Consider the following 14,533-nt stretch of genomic DNA (forward strand, 5'->3'; position numbering starts at 1 on the left):
TAGTTTCAGGCATGCAGGGTCCAACATCAATCCCTTCACCATTATCTGTTTTCCTCTACTAGTTTTCCTCCCACCTTTAAGTCTACTTGTATGACAGGAAATATGTCAAGCAACTTTGTTTTTTTGTTCTATTTGCTTACCAAATGGTGTTGAATCCTTAAAGACGTCTCTAGCTTCAATGTTCATGAAGAATTATCCCTATATTTTTCTCAGTGTAAGTTATGGAGTCAGGTCTGATATCAAGCTCTTAAATCCTTCTTTATTTTATTATTATTATTATTATTATTATTATTATTATTATTATTATTTTGCTTTTTGGGTCACACGCAGCGATGCTCAGGGGTTACTCCTGGCGGTGCTCGGGGGACCATATGGGACGCCGGGGATCGAACCCGGGTCGGCTGCATGCAAGACAAATGCCCTACCCGCTGTGCTATCGCTCCGGCCCCTCCTTCTTTATTTTTGAGATGAACTAAAAATTGTAAAGTTAAAAATTTATGAAACTTGGAGTTTGAGGGTTTTTTTTTTTTGCATGTCGACAGTTTAACTAGTTGTGCTGACAATATTTGCAAATGTCCTCTTTGTAAAATGGGTATCTCATGCTTGTGTTGCTTTATATTACCTGCCCCTTTCTTACTAAATTTAAGTAATCATTCATATGATCTGTATATAACTTTTTTGTAAAATATCTCTACATCAGTTGTAAACATAAATTGTACCTGGAATGTGTATCTGAAGAAGTTAAAACAATGTAATATGTTTTTTAAAAGAACCATTGAATAAGATACAAATATTAATCATAACAGAAATATTTGGAATCAACCATTTAAAAAGTTCTGAGTTGACTCCTCAACAAAACAATAAATGAAGAAATAATTGAAGTAGGTTAAAATGAGAAATGTTATAATTTATTTTTATTTTGTAAATTTAACTTGGATATCTCTTCAGTACATTCTAGTGGTCTTCCTATATTCACAGAGAAATGCTTCACTGTTATCCAGGACATTTAAAAATGGCAAATCTAAAATTTTAACTGTATTTTAAGTGATTTTTAGGTTCATTACTATAAAGTTTTCAATCCTAACAAAATTAGTTTGTGTCATAAAATCAGCATCATGGATTTAATAAACTTATCACTAAAATATGTTCTCACTATAGGTAAAAGAGTAACATTGTAATGATTTCTCCTTACATGCACTTCAAAATATTCATTAAAATCTTATAGACTCTGGAAGACATGAATATCTTAGTTTAGATTGTTCTTGGGAATAGATGATTAGTAGAATGGCAGTCATGTTTGAATAAAGCTTTATTAGATTTATTAGTATAATTAAGCCCCCACCCTTACCCTTATCCAACAAGTTTTCTAAATATGATGTCATTTAATTAGTATGTTTATGTCAAAAGTCTTTCAAGAAACATTCAGGAGAAGTGTGCCAGGGGCGGGGGGCAACCAGCAATTCTCTATCCTCTGGGCTGACAGTTCATTGCAAGGTTCTGAGGTTATCATACTGTCCAGTGGTTCTTGGGGCACCGGTTTGGCTTGCGGCATCCAAAATCACACCAGGTGTTTCTCTGAGGCCTCCAGAGTGCTTACCTAGTAATCCCAGAGAGATCATGTGGGGCTAACAAGTCAGCCTGAGGTCATTTCTAGCATGTTCTACTTACTATACTATTTACCAGCCCCATTTGGTTATTTATTGAAACAGGTAAGGGTGGTGTGAGGATTAGACCTGTTTAACCAGTCCAGAAAGAATATTTTCAAAATGGGATATAAAACATCTAAAATGAGATTTCAAGAGCATGTTTATTGAAGTTTTAGCTATAACACTTAAAAGTTAGATTACCACTCCAGGTTGTGCTCAGGTATCACTCCCGGCTGGCTCAGGAGACCATATGAGGTCTTGGAAATGAGCACTGGTTGTGCAAGGCACACACCTAACCTGTTCTATAGCTTCAGCTTTTGAACAGCACTAATAACAAGTTGTGTTGAGAATGTCATTTATGTTTTGTTTTGTTATGTTACTGTTCTTGGCATCTGTCCTTATCACAAATCTCTCTGGGCTTCTATAACTAAACATTTTGGTGTAAGAGAAGAAACAGGAAAGAATGACCAGTATAGTGTCTTTTGCTGAAACTCAGAGATGCTCTGGGGCTTGCAACCTGGCCTCTTCTCTGGTGCCATCTGTTCCATTATCCCTTAAATTAGGCAGAGTTTACTTTTTCCTCAAGCATTTCAATGCCTCTCTCCAGTAGAAGTCAGCATGAGTGGATGATGTGGTTCTCAAGATGCATCATTTTGCACTGCTTTTGGAAAGCGAGAGCTCTGAAATCTTTCCAAAGATATCACTGCTCGTAGTCATTTGCCTGCTACTCTGAATTAAACGGGGCAAGCTATTATTTCAGAAAAATCTAAGAAGACATTATCAGATGCAAAGTCTAGCTAGGTAATACTTTTGTTTTTCATGGTGCACAAGCCAGAGGGATTGTGTTTTTACTTGTCAAAGGTTATTTTCTTTGTTTTGTTTTCCTAGAAGATATTTATATGGAGCAGTTTAGGGGTTTGTGGGTTTTTATCAATGCAAGAGCAATAAAATTTAGAGATCAAATATAGAAAATAAATGTATGAAGATTCAGGCTACTCTACAAACATTTCTTTTCTGTCTCTAGAGAAAGAAAGCCTTCTCACAGCAGAGACCACATTGCACTTGAATATGCAGATTGAACAGCCCCACAAAGCCTGGGACACAGAACTGCCTGGAGTTAACCAAACACACTGAGAATGTCTCAGTTTGAAGAGTAGCTACTGCCTTTGTGGACTATTGAGTGCAGATAATGTAATAGCTTGAAGAATACTATGTGATTTAGAACTGTTTTATAGAAAGTACAGCCACTTGGGATACTGCCAAGCTTTATAATAATCATGTTTCTACTCAGTTACTTCTGTTTTATTTCTCTTTTTGTTAAAGAAATTGGAAACCAGTCCAAATTGGAGGGGTGTGGGAATGACCTAAATGCTCATTAGAACGCAAGCATTTTTAGTCTCTTTTAAGATTCATTGTATGTATTCAGGAACCAGTAATTAAACCTCTCTTACACAATGGCCCCAGGTCTTGGTTAAATTTGAGGACTCTAGAGAGTGCAAGGCAAATGGATAGAGAAAGAACCTTGAATAGCCAGTAGGAACCATGTTACTCTAGTTTAAGCGTCTTTTCTGGACAATACTTATGTTCTGTTGGCTTTCCCTCAGCCAGGAATTTTGCTTATATCTGTTCTCCAATCTAACTAGAAAGTCTATAAAATAGTTATTTAAAAATTGCACTCTTAAAAAATTGCACTCTTGTACTTTCCTTCATGTAAAGAGTGAAATTTATGTATAATTTTTACTAAGTGACTCACAGAGTTCTTCTATAACTATTGGGCCAATCACAGGCCATAGAAGAGGTTCTATATGAAAACTACTCAGTTACCTCATACCAAACTAGGACTAGGACAAATATATATATATGTATATATATTATATATGTATATATATTATATATATATGCACGCAAACACATAGAGATTTTTATATAAATGGATCTTAAGAGCATGTAGAAGTTCACAAATAGATTACTTCATACTAAGCCACATAATTATTCAATATATCCAGTAGAAATCTTATGACTTTAGATTCACACTAAAATCTTAGCTAATTAAGTAATCTTTTTGTTTTGGCTTTAAGTCTGAAATATAGATTTAGGTTGTAGTAAGTGACTACTACCATTTTATACTTGTTTTAATTCAAATTCTGTCATCTGGTGGTTCTCCAGGAGACAGATCTGGAAGAGGCTCTAAAATGAATCAAAAACTAGTCCGATTCATTCCTTGTTGAATTTTGTGATTACTCCATTGATGTATTCTAGAGTTCCCATGAAAATTATTAGGACAGCACAAATTCAACTGGTAGTCACCTTGAATCACTAAGACAAAAATCTTGAAAACTTTGCCTCAAGGATTAAACAAACTGTGGTAATCATTTTATAATATATCCCTTTGTTAAACTTTATGTTGAAAACTTTAAACATACACAATGGTGTGCATGTTTACATATCAAAAAAGCTGGGAAACAAAAATATAGTACTTGGCATGAACAAAAGATATAGTTATTTTACAGCTACAAATTTCAGAAATTATGAGTTTAAAATTAATTGAAATGTTGGTATATTACATAATAAACCCATAGACATCAGAAGAAAACATTATTGTTTTAATTTTGTACCAAATTTTGGTCAAGAATTTTGATGAACAGTGACACTGAAGTAAAGCAATGGCTCTTTGAGAGGTTTTTTTTTTTATTAAACTTTGTCTTTAAAATAGTCATTAAAGAAGTTTTCTTAAAGAAAAACAGCCAGTAATGATGTAGTGCTTGTTGCTGTTTTTTAATAAACATATCTAGTATATTCCTCATTTTTAAACAGTGATTATCAGCTTGTAGATTGACTTCTTTTCCTATTACTTGGTATGTGAAAGATTACTATTATGCTATAATTGCAAAGTAACAGACACGCAAATTAGTCAACTTATTTATTTGCATTTTGTATTTATTGCCTGTACATATGTCATTTTAATTTATAAAAAGTAACTCATTCCATTGTATCTTAATTCAATTTATCATTACTTTCTTACATCATTTTAATTGCAATATACATACATAACACAAATTTCTGAAAAATTATCTATTATGTTAGTACAGAAAGTACTATAGAAGATTTAGATTTAGATACAGATTTATATTTAGATGAGCATACAGTGTGTAAGGTGCTCGCCTTGCATGAAACCAAAGCAAGTTTGATTCCCAGCTACACATTATGGTACTCTGAGCCCTGCCAGGAATGATCCCTGGCTTAGAGCCAGGAGGAAGCTTTGAGCACAGCTGTGTATGGTCCAAAAGCAAACAAATAACACAATTTCCCATGAAGTGTATAAATTTCAACTGCTTTTTGTAAGAGGGTAACTTTAGGTTTACCTGGAATGTCCACAGTATATGAAAGTGTGAATATCATAATGAATACTATTTCCTAATAATTTGTTAGTGTTTTAAAACATGTGTAAAGCAAAATTTAATATTGACAATTTTAGTCATAGTCATTTAATATTGACAACTTTTTTCTTTTTCAAAATTTTATTTTATTAAAGCACTGAGAATTACAAAGTTATTCATACTTGGGTTTTGACATACAGTGTTCATTTTTTAGTCTCACCACTAGTGTCAAATTCCTTCCATCAGTGTTCCCAGATTCTCTCTCTATCCTTCCACCATAGTTCTGGTCTGCCATCTTGATGTCACCTTTTAAATTTGGTTATTAAAGTTTGCATCTTGGAATGCATTGTTGTTGACTCTGTGGCTTGGATATTTATCTCTGTCATCTTTAACACCACCAGTGTACCTGGATCGCCATGACCCCTAACATTATTGCTTCTCATCTATTTCTTCTCCTCTTCATCTCATTCTATTTCTTCCCTTCTCTCTATACTCTGGTACCAAGGTAAATCTAAACCACTCTTAAACCACTGCATTTTCTTATCCAGTTACTCTAACTACCACATCTATAAGTGATATTCTATGTTCCTTCTTCTTCTTCTGGCTTACTTCATTTAACATCTTCCAGCTCCATCCATGTTGCAGCAAATTGCACAATTTGATCACTGCTTACAGCTGCCTATTATTCTGTTGTGTATATATATACCACATTATCATGAGCCACTGATCTGTTGTTGGACTTCTGGGTTAATTCTGAATCTTAGCAATTGTATTGAGTGCTGCAATGAGTAATGGAGTGTATATGTCCTTTTGAATAAATGTTTTTCTGTCCTGGGGTAGATACCCCAAAGTGGAATTGCTGGATCATAGGTTAGCTCAATTTCAAGTTAACTGAGAACTCTCCATGCAGTTTTTCACAGGGGCTGAAGCAGACTACATTCCCACAGCACTGGATAAGAGTTCCTTTTTCACAGCAATCCCTCCAGCACAGATTTTTCCCATTATTTTTGATATGTGCCATTCTCACTCATGTAAGATGGTATCTCATTGACTTATTGATTTGGATTTCCCTATTAATAAGTGATAGTGAGCATATTTTTTCATGTCCCTGTTGGCCATCCTTTGTTTTCCTCAAACAAGCCCTTCTTTTATTCTTCCCATTTTTAATAGGGTTATTTTTGTTGTTGTTTCTGAACTGTATGTGTACTTTATTCGTCCAGAATATCCACTCTTATCTGATGTATTAGCTGCAAATATTTTCTTCTAAACTTTTATGTCCCTTTTACTTTTAGCACATTTCTCTTGATATGAGAGAACTTTAGTTTGATTTAGTCCCATTTATTTTCTATTCTGTTGCATTTAACAGGTGCCTTCTAACACTTAAGGCCCTTGGAGTTCCATAAATGAAATATTATGACTGTGTTTTCCTTGATGTATTTTATAGATCATGGAGTTTGGCCTACTTTAAATGGACTTTTGTGTAAGATTGAGATACAGATCCAGTTTAACTTTTTGGACATGGTTATCTGGTTTTGCCAGCATTATTTGTTGAAGAGACTGTCTTTACTCCACTTCGTGCTCTCAGAACCTTTGCTCTTAGCTGACCATATATGTGAGAGTTTGTTTATGAATATATGGCCCATTGGTCAGGGAGTCTTTCCTTATTCCAATACCATGGTTTTTTGATCACTATGGTTTTATAGTATATTTTCAAGTTAGGTAATGAGATACAACACGTTTCTTATTTTTCAGTATGGTTTTGGATATTTTGGATCTTTTATAATTACATACAAATCTGATTATAGGCTGTTCTAAGTCCTTGAGGAATACTGCCTGAATTTCAATACCCATTTATAACAGTAACTTATTATAGACAATAACTTGTAACCATTTCCTCTCTAAGAAGGAAAAAATTATAAAGTTACAGTTTATTAATATGGGGATACAGAATCATATTAAACTGGCTATTGACATTTCTTCTTTCTCCTATTCAAGGATATTGGCCTCTATGTGTATCCAGAACAAAGTCATTGCCATTTACCCTTCTGTGAATCATTTAACCTTGTTATTTTATGCTTCTGTGCCTTTGGTATTTAAAATAAGACATGCACAATAGAATAACCACCTCAAAATTTGCCTCATGTGATAATTCCATGTGATTTTTGCAGACTTAGGCTAGTTCTAAGTAATGGATTAGGATGGTATGTTAGGTGAATCAGAGCATATTTGAATAGTATTTATTTTTGAAATAGAATGCCACAACTTAGTTGGGATAGTAATAAATATTAAATCCTGGAAGATGAAGATTATAGTTTAATGGTTTGATGAAATAGTGCCGTGGGTAGGGCACTTGCCTTGCATGCAGCCAATACAGGTTTAAATCTTGCCACTCCAAATGGTTCTGAGAGCACCACCAATAGTAATTACAGAGATCAGAGCCAGGAATAATGCCTGAGAATGTTTAGGTGTGCCCCACCATAAGAGAAAAAAAATCTACACATGGGGAGGGAAATATTACTATAGATATAAAGGTAGAAATAGTGTTATATAGAGAGAAGTATATGCTTTATCTTTCATTGTATCCTCAGTGACTAACACGTAATATCTCCCATCATAGACTAAACACAAAATCTGAATGACTATCGAGAATATCATATCTGATATTTTGGAAGTGAAGTAATTTCAAATGATGACAAATGTTTTGGGGGGTAACACTAACGTATTTCAAAACTGAAGACAAATGAGACCAGAGAATCTCCTGAACATAGAGAAATTGCAAAGTAGAATATTGTCTGGAGGCAGGTGGTTTCATTACAAACAAGAGAAGAAAGGACATATCAAAAATAATAAAAGTGGAAAATGAGATCATACCCATTGGGTAACAGTGAATTAACAGATCTCTTATCCCATCCACTGAGTTTGTGGGTATAGAGGATCCCAAGGTCACAGTAACAAACTTAGAGTGTATGCCACATGTAAAAGTATTTGTTTAGAACAGAGTAAAAATTCTCAGTAAATCATCCACAAAAAAGTCAACTTTCAAAGAGTAAAGTCTAGAAAAATTGAGTTCGTATAAATTGGACTGAGAATTTGGTATTATAAAAAGCATGGGAAATAATAATAGTAGTTAACATAAATGCTTCTAGAAGATTTGTAAAACCATTATTTACGTATAAAATATGTTTTAGGGTATCCAAGTGGAAATGTTTGGTGTAAAGGTAATTTTTTCAATGAAATTATTTGAAATATCTTTTATCTACTGTTTTACTGAATTTTCTTCCAATATTTGATGTTTGGAAAGGAAAGGACCATTGTATAGAACATCATCAGTGCTAGAGAGGAGTTACTTTCATAGAGGTAGTATTTAAGCAAACACTTTCTCTGATCAGAAAGACTTTGGAGAGCATTAGACCTCTCATTTCATGGAGAATAAAAACTAATATTGCTTCAAAGTAGGATAAAGAAAACATTATCCTACATTTAGACAGAATTTATTATGGGAGTAGGGATGGAACCCTAATCAAAGTTTTCAACTGCTAGACTGTTGTATGTACGCCTGTTAATGTGGATTTTAAAATATTAAAGCCTTTCTGATTGCTGTGAACCTTTCTTCATTTTTGTTGTAATTCTCCTTTGTCAGAGACAACTCATTTTTCTACAGCTAACCATAATAGATAGATTGGACTAAACAATGGAGAGAATAAACAGATTTATTTGAGCCAAAGTTAAAGCATTACAAAGATAAAAGTGATGATACATCAAAATTCAATATATAGGTCAGTTGGTGGACAAGATGTGGTTTTTTTCTGGTAAAGATTAATGACATACTCAAAATGTAATATAATTTTATTTAGTGATTATAAACTACTATAGCATTCTTGATACTTTACCCAGGATAGAGTTACTCATAATTTTTTCCTTTGATATCCTAAATTCATCCAAAGTCTACAAAATGTATTTGATATTAACACCCCAACAAAGAAATTGTTTCCAGTGAGGTAAATGATATATTACTAGAGACAATGGAAACAATAATCAGACAATTCTTTATCAAACCATGCCTATGGCATAGATATGTTAATGGTAATAATTGCATCAAATATAAACAACTTGGGATCAATATATATTCTTTTTAATATATATAAAATTATAAAACACTCAGAAGTTTAGAAGAGTAAGTTATATTTGTTAACTTTAACTTGGATTCATTTGTACAATGCCATTCACTAAAATAAGAAAAGTTCCAAAATGCATACTAATATGCTGCATATATTATCTAATAGACTCTTCCATATGGGTATATATTTTTAACTGAGAAGTCTTTAGACCATATCATGTAACAACTGACCTTGTGGTTTTGGAATTATTCTACCAGTATTTTGTTAAATCGAATCACCATGAGATACACAGTTACAAAGTTGCTGACAGTTAGGTTTCAGTTGTAGAATGTTCCAACATCCACACCTTCATGAGTGTATATTTCCTACCACCAATGTCCCCAGTCATTCGTGGTTTGTAATACTGTTACTGAAAGGTGATCATGTATATCACTTTATCTTCTTCCAGTATTCAGTTCTTATTCAAAATGATCATTTCCAGTTATCATTGTCATAATGATCCCTTCTCTGTCCTAACCCCTCCCCTCCAGAAATTGTGGCAAGCTTCTTGTAATGGACTACTCTTCCTGACCCTATTTTTACTGTTGCTGGGTATTACTTTTATATGTTTCTATTTTAATATCCCATAAATGAATTTTATTATTCTGTATCTCTCTCTTTACCTCTGACTCATTTTATTCATCATGATACTCTCCATGTACATCCAAGTATAAGCAAATTTCATGACTTTATTTTTTCTAATGACTGTATAGTATTCCATTGTGTAAATGTACCATAGTGCTTCTGTCCAGTCATCTGTTCTTAGACACCTGAGTTTTTTTCCAGATTCTTACAATTGTGAATAGTGCTACAATGAACATAAGGATGAATATGGCTTTTCTGCACTATACTACTAGTGTTTTGTCATTTCAATGTATACCTAAGTGAATTTCTTAATTGGGCTTATTTAAATGTACTTATTAATAAATGGACCTTGGAAGTTATCTCATAGACTTATTGTCAACATTAAGTAATATATTTAAATACTGTAAACCTTATTTATTATAAGTTTATTACAATTACTGTCACTGTCACTGTCATCCCTTTGCTCATCTATTTGTTTGAGCGGGCACCAGTGATGGCTCTCATTGAGAGACTTATTGTTACTATTTTTGGCATATCCAATAGCACAGGTAGCTTGCCAGGCTCTGCCGCACAGGCTTGATACTCTTGGTAGCTTGCTGGGTTCTCTGAGAGGGGCGGAGGAATCGAACACAGGTCGGCCTCATGAAAGGCGAACGCCCAACCGCTGTGCTATTGCTCCAGCCCCATTACAATTACAAAACTTATTTATTGTAAGTTTAATATAATTTATCATCATCCTAAATACAATCAAATAAATCTGCACATAGTTGACCAATATGTTAACTGTCCTTTTTACTGTGCCATTTTAGGCATGATTATTATTTATAATTAGAAATTTTAAGTTTGATTAAAAAGAGAGCAGGAACTTTATGTTGAAAGGAAATTTAGATAAAATATGTCACAAAATTACTACAAATATATTAGAGTGTTTCTACAGAGACTGAGTCTGTTAGACTAAGAGACTCAATCCCTCAATCCCTTCATTGCTATTACCTCTTCCTGTCTTTGGAGTACCTCAGAGAATAGTCATTATACAATGACTATTCTAGCATGGAATTCTTAGCGACATCAAAGTGTTTGTCATTTGCCTTTACTCAGATGATTAATGATATAGCATGAATATTTGGAATCATATATAAGTATAATTTCATATAAGACCACCTAGTATTTTTCTATATTTTCCTTTTTCTATTTTGAGCAATTTTATTTAGTCTAATAAAATGGAACCAAAATATTATCTTTAACAGATTATCTTCATAGTATAATCATATGAAGGTAAATCTTTATGAATATCTTATGTTCAGTAATAGGTAATTTTAACCTAGAAGAAAAGAATATATAGAGTGATATCTGGTAGACAAAAACAAATTATAGCACTCAGAACTACGCACATTTAAAGTTTCAAAATTAGATGGTATATCAAAATTGCTGAGAAGGTATCAGTTTTTGAAGATGGTAGAAGAAAATGTTATCTAGAAGCAAAGCTTAGTGAATTCCAGATAGCATAAGTAGACATTAAAATATATACATTGGGGGCTGGAGCAATAGCACAGCGGGTAGGGCGTTTGCCTTGCACTCGGCCGACCCAGGTTCGATCCCCGGCATCCCATATGGTCCCCCACGCACCGCCAGGAGTAATTCCTGAGTGCAAAGCCAGGAGTAACCCCTGAGCATCGCTGGGTGTGACCCCCCCCAAAAAAAGCAAAAAAAAATAAAATATATACATTAAATGTCATTATCAAAATATGATAAATGTTGTGTTACTGAACAAGAGGACCTGGTTATATGAAAATATAAATGTAAAGAATTTGTGGTACTATGTAAGGACTAAAAGGAAAAATAGAGGCTATATGATAGAAATACGAATTGGGATGAGGATATGTTAGAGGGAATTGAAGATTTAGAGTTAAGATTAATTTTAATAAATAAATAATTTTTAATTATTGATTTAATAAACTTGTAAATAAAATATAACTAAAAGAACAAAGTCCCATAGAAGAAAGATGTTCATAGCAAGAATCAACATAGAAGTCTTACTCTAAGTTTTAAAATAAGTTTCCTAATCTTCAAAGTAAGTTTTTACAAAAGTTTGAAAAGCTATAAGAATTGTGAGAATTTTGTGTTGCTTATCCTAAAGATAATAAATTGCTTAAAAGTGTAAATTTATGCGTCAGTGTCATTTGTTGTGCCAGTGAATTAGAATGATCAATTGGGGCTGTTAATTGGAGGCTCTAAATATATAATGAAATGACTTTGTGGAGAATAAAAATGATTGAGAATAGCATGATGGCCACCAGTTTAGGTGCTCTTTGATTCTAAATGTATGATGATATCAAGATTTGCTACTAAAAAAAAATGTTCAGTTCAAGTGTGTGCATATGCTGTTTACAATAGCCAGAATTTGGAAAAAAACCCGAGTGCCCTAGAACAGATGACTGGTTGAAGAAACTTTGGCACATCTATACAATGGAATACTATGCAGCTGTTAGAAAAAATGAGGTCATGAACTTTGCATATAAGTGGATCAGCATGGAAAGTATCATGCTAAGTGAAATGAGTCAGAAAGAGAGAAACAGAGAAACAGACGTAGAAAGATTGCACACATCTCTGGAATATAGAATAACAGAGTAGGAGACTAACACCCAAGAATAGTAGAAATAAATACCAGGAGGTTGACTCCATGGCTTGGAGGCTGGCCTCACATTCTGGGGAGAGGGCAACTCAGATAGAGAAGGGAACACTAAGTAAAATGTTGTTGGAGGCCATTGGGGAAAGGTGATGAGTGCTGAATGTAGACTAGAGACTGAACACAATGGCCACTCAACACCTTTATTGCAAACCACAACACCTAATTAGAGAGAGAGAACAAAAGGGAATTCCTGCCACAGTGGCAGGGTGGGGTGGGGGGAGATGGGATTGGGGAGGGTGGGAGGGATGCTGGGTTTATTTGTGGTGGAGAATGGGCACTGGTGAAGGGATGGGGTCCCGAACTTTGTATGAGGGAAAGATGAGCACAAAAATGTATAAATCTGTAACTGTACCCTCAAAAAAAATAAATATTTTTTTTAAAAAAAAAAGTGTGTGCATGTGGAGTCTGGGCACATATGTCACCACAATTCTCAATGACTTGTACATTTTTTTAGCCTTCCTAAAAAAATAAATGAGTTGTGGTTGCTATGTTCTTCCTCCTAAAATGTAGACAAACGAATGACACCCAATGATTATGGTTTAATTTCAACAATTAACAGAAGATAAGTAGGACCTTACATTATGGAAATTCCTGTGACTTTGTTTGCACATATTAGCAGAAGAGATCATGCACACATTGTTCTACCAGCACACCCTGCAGCAGAGTGGCTGCTTACCTTCACCTCTGTCTCAGAGTACCCTCGTGATCACCACTTCCACCCTTTGCCCTTGTTAAGTTCAGTTCTCTAAGTCAACTCTCAGATTCTGTTGTCTTAGGCTATATGTGACTACAATATTTTGTTACTTTATATCACACATATCAGACAAAACATTGTATTAAGAATTTTTTATAAGTCCTGATAGAAAAAGCAGTGACTAATGAATAAATCCACAAATAAAACTCATTAAAAGATACTGTAGCACTGTAGCACTGTTATCTTGTTGTTCATCAATTTGCTCGAGCAAGCACCAGTAATGTCTCCATTGTGAGACTTGTTACTGTTTTTGGCATATCAAATACGCCACGCCACGGGTAGCTTGCCAGACTCTGCTGTGCGGGCGGGATACTCTCAGTAGCTTGGCAGGCTCCCCGAGAGGGGCGGAGGAATCAAACCCAGGTCGGCTTCGTGCAAGGCAAACACCCTACCTGCTGTGCTATCGCTCGAGTCCATTAAAGGATACATAATGGTATAAATACCAAATAAACAAATACTTTTTTGCCTTTATATCTCCCTCCCTCTCCTTTTTTTTTTTGGTATTTCATTTTATGGGTAAACAGTTCAAACTATAAATCATGAATTTTATGCTGTATAACATGATTTTCTACACATTCTATGAAAATTTTTTTAAAGTTTTCATATACCACATTTTCGTTAATCACACACCTGTCATTATTTATCTAGGTTGATTCCATATCCTACCTAGTACATGAAGTGCTACAAAGAGTAGTGATATGCAAATGTAAATGTTCTTTCACAAAGACTATTTTTATGTTTTGTAGGTAGATAACACTAAGTCAAATTTATTGATTTTTTGACAGCTCTATTCATATTTTTCTAAGATATCTCCATACTATTTCCTGTAGGGGTTGAACCAGACAACATTCCAACCAGTAGTGGATGAAAGTTATTTTCACATCCCATCCCTGCCAAAAGATAGCACAGCAGGTAGGGCGTTTGCTTTGTACACAGCTGACTCAGGTTTGGTTCCTCTGTCCCTCTCAGAGAGCCCAGCAAGCTACCAAGAGTATCCCGCCTGCACAATAGATCCTGGCAAGCTACCCGTGGTGTATTCTATATGCCAAAACACAGTAATAAGTCTCACAATGCAGACATTACTGATGCCTGTTCAAGCAAATCGATGAACAATGGGATGACAGTGCTACGGTGCAATGCTATGCCATTACCATCTCATCTTTGTGAGATGATATCTCATAGTTATCTTGATTTGGATTTCTCTTATAATAAGTTATTATAAGCACATGTTCCTGTGCCTATTCACCATCCAGCTGTTTTTCTCAGAGAAGAGTCTATTCATTTTCTCTCCCCACTTTTTGATAGGGTTTTTGGATATTATGTTG

Source organism: Sorex araneus, chromosome 2 (genome assembly GCF_027595985.1).
Source record: "Sorex araneus isolate mSorAra2 chromosome 2, mSorAra2.pri, whole genome shotgun sequence".
In the NCBI taxonomy this organism is placed as follows: domain Eukaryota; kingdom Metazoa; phylum Chordata; class Mammalia; order Eulipotyphla; family Soricidae; genus Sorex; species Sorex araneus.